The sequence below is a fragment of the Lissotriton vulgaris genome, chromosome 1_1 (genome assembly GCF_964263255.1).
Source record: "Lissotriton vulgaris chromosome 1_1, aLisVul1.2, whole genome shotgun sequence".
Classification (NCBI taxonomy): domain Eukaryota; kingdom Metazoa; phylum Chordata; class Amphibia; order Caudata; family Salamandridae; genus Lissotriton; species Lissotriton vulgaris.
The window spans coordinates 1,373,342,881-1,373,348,834 of record NC_141685.1 but is presented as its reverse complement, the minus strand read 5'-3'; the positions used below and the strand labels follow the sequence as shown (position 1 = coordinate 1,373,348,834).

The window sequence follows — 5,954 nt, the reverse complement described above, 5'->3', positions numbered from 1 at the left end:
AATTCTTGGACCAAAGATCACTGTAACCTTATACCTTAAAGGCATATTCCTAGCTCCAAAAGACTATCTGGATATCAATTTGTTGTATCACTTGGGCATGAGTGCAGTATGTCAGAATGCTGCCTAGGGTAGCATGTTTGTACCTTTACATCTAAACAAGCAACACATTGCAGGCATACTTAGGCTCACTGGCCTCAGTATGCTTAGAAAGCTACTAGCAGACGTCTAATTGATGTGATACACACGGCCCCCTTTGGTGTACAGTCTCTGGTTGGAAGCCCCCCTGTTGATCCTTGCACCTTGAGGCAGACCCCTTAAGGAGTCTGTCACGATGTACAAGGATGAACCACACCTCCCAATTCACTACGGCCGCTTTACGGCTGTAATGCATGCTCCCATAGTGAAATGTAGGGATGCGACAGAACAGTGATCAGTCGCATCATAATGAGGTGGTCGAAACCGCCGACCGGGTGTTGGTCGGTCCCAGGACCGAGTCACTGTTGGGCAAAAGCAATTCCACCCAACATCGTAATAAGGCCCTTAATATTTACTGTCACACAATATTGTGCATTTAAAAAACTTTTCCACTGGGACGCGTTAAATCATTGAATAGACTGGAGCCTAATACATGGATGCTGGAATATCTACCTTTACACAGAATGAGTCTTCCAACATGTCCTGTAGATGCATGTTAGCCATGTTGATATTCACTTGCCTGTGAACAACCTCTTCTACCTTAAGAACCGTCCCTTTTGAGTGCTCTGAAGCTTTAGCAGGACTGTACTGCTTCTGTTGCTTTCTTGCTGCAGAGACCAGCTGTCCTCTAATGTTGGGTTTGGTGAGAACCTTGGCTGCTGAATTTTGACCGTGGACATCCTCATAGTAGGGTTTTGGAACTACAGACGCTGGAACACTTTTAATAAGTGAGTAAACTGCTACAGAGAGGGGTTTCAAACTTGTTTAGCAGAGGCTGCTTAACCAAACAGATTACCTTATCCCTCTGAAATCCCTCCCCGTCAAAGTATTTCTCTCAATTCCTTAATAATTCCCAGTAAATCACAGTTATACGTAAAAACTTCCCTAGTAGGACAATTAGTGCAAGGGACAAGAGATACATCTCAGCAAAAAGAGTACTTGCAGCATCCTAGGTGTCACCTACAGTATTGGTGGAGGTTTCAGGAGTGGAATTCATCTCTTCAGATGATAACTGTGACAGAGCTAATGCTGTGATGGCAACAAGAGTGGAGTTTATTTCTCCATGTACCCTTCACTCTACAAGAGTTGCTGTGAAGTGGTAGACAACGCTATTAGAGTAGCCATTTTTAAATGCGTTAATATGTTGGTTTAGCTCAAATGAGGACCAGTTGCTTAAACATTTACTTGAATGTAAGACATTTCATCCCCATCAGATCCCTCAGTCCACACCAGTACACCTGTGCTATCCTTTGTAAGAGCTCTCATGGTCACTGTGAATGTGTGAGTGCTGTGGTTGTCTTTCACAGATACGCTATTAATGTTCACCTCCGCCTGTGAGCCTTTGGTCCGTACAAGAATCGAACAGAAGTTTTGTTAATATCCTTTACACCACTAATGACTGTAAACGTTCAGGTGTTCTGATTATGCACAATGCACAGTCAGGGACCACCCACAGTTCCAGACATCTCTTGGTCTCTTGAAGCCCAACAAAAATGTGGAAAGTGGAGCATCATCCAGATGATCATATCCACTTGTTCTGTTTTGGCTCAGCATTGTGATCCCTTCATCACTTGTTTCTCAAAATAGGGGTGGGGGCAAAAAAACAGACCAACAGTAGAAAAAGAAAAAAGGGACAGGACAACATGCCTGTTTTATTTAAAATTCATGGCATCATTATAAAAATGTATCAGTGTCCACTATAAATGTGAATGACACCAGAAATAAAAAAAAACTTTCATAGTCCTTTCATGTGGAGTTTTTACATTGATAATTGCCACTCATTGCAATTTAGCAGGTTTACTAAACACTTTTATTAAACACATCTTGATGCATGTGTGGGTGGTTATGAATAGAGGTGGACAGAACTTGCGAAGTTTCACTCCGTGGAATTGCATGTAGTTACTTCAAAACTCCACAAGATTCCGCAGAGTTCCGCAAAGGTCAGAGTTGGGCATGTCATGCTATTCGTGCTGAATTTTAGCATCGGGAGCTTGTTGCGCTCTGAAAAATCAGCACAGATGGCACCGCATGGTGCACCAGATGGCGCTGCTTTTAGAGTTGCTTTTGTTGCCGTTCAAGTAGATTTTCTACTCAAGCATCTGCTTCCTGACCACAAACTTTTGCGATCATCCGCTTTGAGGAAATCTCGCTGGGTGCCCTCCTAGTGACTGAAAATTGCAATATGGGATGCCAGACCGTGCTTGCTCTCACCAAATTGCAATTGGCGAGCCACAAGCGAGAGAAAACTCCACTACACTACCGTTGGCAGATTTGGCCTGAGCTCCCCATTATGTGCATAACTCAGAGGGCCATATTATCAAGAAAGGGAGATACATTATCGCCCCTTTTATCGGCAGGAAACTGCCACTAAAGCGGCAATAATGGGCTTGATAATACGCCCTTCTGAATTCCCATAGAAGCCCAGGTTCTCGTGTTAACCTGGGCTTCTATGAGAATTCATAAGGGCATATTATCAAGCCCATTATCGCCGCTTTAGCAGCAGTTTCCTGCCGATAAAAGCGACGATAATGTGTCGCCCTTTCTTGATAATATGGCCCCAAGTGTCTAAAAACTCCACCAATTCTGCCAGCGGATAGGAATTTATAGCCCGCCCCTAGTTATGACTTTGTACCCACAGATATTTCCTACTTTTTGGTAGTTTACATTATACATTTAAGAAGTTTAATTTAGCAACATTAATTCTCTCCATAATTCTGTAAAATCATTTCTTCAATATGTTTTTCACAAAATAATCATCGGTTAGAATGTCCTAGATTTATACTCGATTAAATTGTCTTTTGTTGTGGCATTGAAATACTCCAAAGCCTGCTTGGAAGACTTCATGGAATGAAGAGGTGCCTACCTTGAGTAGTGAGGGGAAAAAGCGATGGAGGGGATTCCACTACATAACTGACTGTTGTTGAGTGTTGGCACCCTCTTAATGACTGGTTGCTTAAGTGAGATAGCAGACCCTAGATTCTATCAGCCCCAAAGAGGCCGATACATAGAGCTGGTCTCTCAGTAAGCTCATCTATCATATGTATGCTTTAGGAGTTACAAACTGAGGCTCTCTTTTGATAGAAGATGGAAATTGCTATACAGCGACAGTGTGGGAAATGGCTATAGTATGCCAAGTTTTGTTCACATGGAGTCCAGTCCACAAAATGGGCGCAGACTCCTCCAACAGCTGATTCAGAAAAGGTAAGCTGATTGGATGTATGTCAGAATTTTGGTCACAAAAATATTGTGCTACAAAAATATCGTAGTCAGAATATCGACTCCCAAAGTATCATCAAGGTAAGAGTAAAGCGGGATATATAGATGTACTAGTCTTCACCCACAATTAACTATCATGAAGATATATATATATATATCCAAACTTTACCAGAGTCCCAATGTGAAGGAGACCAGACTGGAAGAGAATTAATTCACGCTTGGTTTATTAACAGCGCCCTGATAGGCAGGCAGCATGGGGAAACCACTTCCAAAGTTCATGAAGCCAGATGCGTTTCGGGAGTAACCACCTCACTTCTTCTGTGGCTTAGAAACTGAATGGTGGCCGAGCTGCAGTCAAGTAAATGCATAACACCTGCCCCTTGGGAAGGGACGTGGCCGTACCAACGGCCTCTTGGGTGATGTAGTGTACGAAATAAAGTCCCAAGTGGGTACGCAGCTCAGTCGCGATGTGCAGAAATAAAACCCCAGTGGGTTGAAGGGGTGCCCAGCCTTCTGCTATCCTGTTTTGCTGCTGCAAACTTGCGTTGAAGAAAGCACGTACTGGAATGGTGCTCTCCCACCTTCCATCCTTGTAGGCAAAGCCCCCCTGGAGCTGACTATGTCCGTAGGCACGGGCGGTCTCCTTCGCGACCCGGGAAGGCCGCTCAAATCCAAACTTTACCAGAGTCCCAATGTGAAGGAGACCAGACTGGAATAGAATTAATTCACGCTTGGTTTATTAACAGCGCACTTATAGGCAGGCAGCATGGGGAAACCACTTCCAAAGTTCATGAAGCCAGACGCGTTTCGGGAGTAACCACCTCCCTTCTTCTGTGGCTTAGAAACTGAATGCTGTGCCTACATACAAAGAAAACCTGGATAAGAATATCTCTCAGTGGGAATCACAGAAACTTATTGATGACGATGAAAGAACATTTCTGACAACATACCACCCCAGACTTGAGCTCATATCTAAGAGACGCCACTGATCTTTTAAGACATCTCCAAGATCTACCATGGCAAGCTTCCTACCTACTCATAACGAAGGATGTAATATCTCTTTGCACAAACATTGAGAACAACATTGAATTACTTGCATGTGGTTTCTTTCTAAAAGAACGAGACAAACAATTCAAACAGCACAATCAAATGTTGATGGACATGATAGAGAATGTGTTTCTCTTTGGAGTATAGATTTACCAACAGATAAAGGGATGTGCAATGGGGTTCTCTTTCAGTCCAGGATATACGTGTCTCACAATGGGGTGGTGGAACCAACAAATAGCGTGGTACCCCAACAATGGCAAATTTGTGAATAAAATCACGAAGTGGTTACTATATATTGATGATCTTTTAATTTTGTGGGATGAAACAAAAAAGGAATTTGTGGAATACTTTAAAATCCTAAATTCAACAGATGCTAACATAAGATTTACATATACCATCAGTAGCGAAAGAGCGATTTTTCTGGACACTGAGATCTATATCGCCAATAGCAGACTAGAGACTACACTACACAGAAAAAAGACATCTACCAATGCCACTCTACACGTGGATAGTTTTCACAAAATATCAGTGATTGAGAACATCCCATACGGAGAATTTTTTAGACTCCGCCGCCTTTTCTCAGAAAAAAAGGAATGGGAAGAACACAGTCAAAAAAAAGCCAGAAGATTCAAACAACGTGGATATAAGGATTGTATCATCAAACAAGGTTGGCAACGAGCAAATGACAAAAGATGAGAAAATACATTGGAAGTGAAACACCAGATATCAGAACTTTCAAATGTGAAACAACAAAAAGAGGACCCAGTGAGATTCATTTTGGCTTACACCAGAGAATCTAAAAAAATTGTGAAAATTCTAAAGAAAAATTGGAAGCTATTACAACTGTATTTCACGGTAGGAAAGATAATGGGCAACCATCCAAATGTTACTTACCGTCGTGCACATAGCCATCATCAAGGTCCAGGGAAAAAGAAAGGAACGCAACGGTTAAAGACAAAAGGTTTCTTGAAATGCCATGCATGTAAAGTTTGTCAAATTGCCAAAAATACAACTACAGTGAAATTGCCGAACAACAAAATGTGGCAAATTAAAGAGTTCATTACATGGAAGAGTCAATTAGTTGTTTATGTAATCGAATGCCCATGTGCATTAAAATACATTGGGAGCACAAAATGCGAATTGAAAAAAAGGATACTCAAGCACGTGCGCGCAACTGCAAACAGGGACAGAAGCAACGCAGCTGCGAAACACATTGAAACAAGCCATGAAGGAGATTGGAAATCTTTGCGTTTTTACGGACTTGAAATGATACCCAACAATGAGAGAGGTGGAGATTGGGAAAATAAATTGAGACAGGGAGAGTCCCGACAGATATTGAACTTTAGAACTTTTACTCCGTGGGGTCTCAATCAGAGTGAGGAACTTTATGTGCATCTTTAAGTGAACGGTTTTTCAGAGTCTCAGCCTGTTTTTTGGGAGTATGTTATTTGGAGATAGGCTGAATTATATATTGAGATAATGGTTAACATTGTTTG

The 5,954-nt window shown here is 42.0% G+C and overlaps 1 pseudogene; it reads right to left on the bottom strand.

Annotated features, from left to right (window-relative positions):
* Positions 1-621: 621 nt before the first annotated feature.
* On the bottom strand, positions 622-5,440 carry LOC147750527 (uncharacterized; annotated as a pseudogene).
* Between the last annotated feature and the right edge of the window lie 514 nt (positions 5,441-5,954).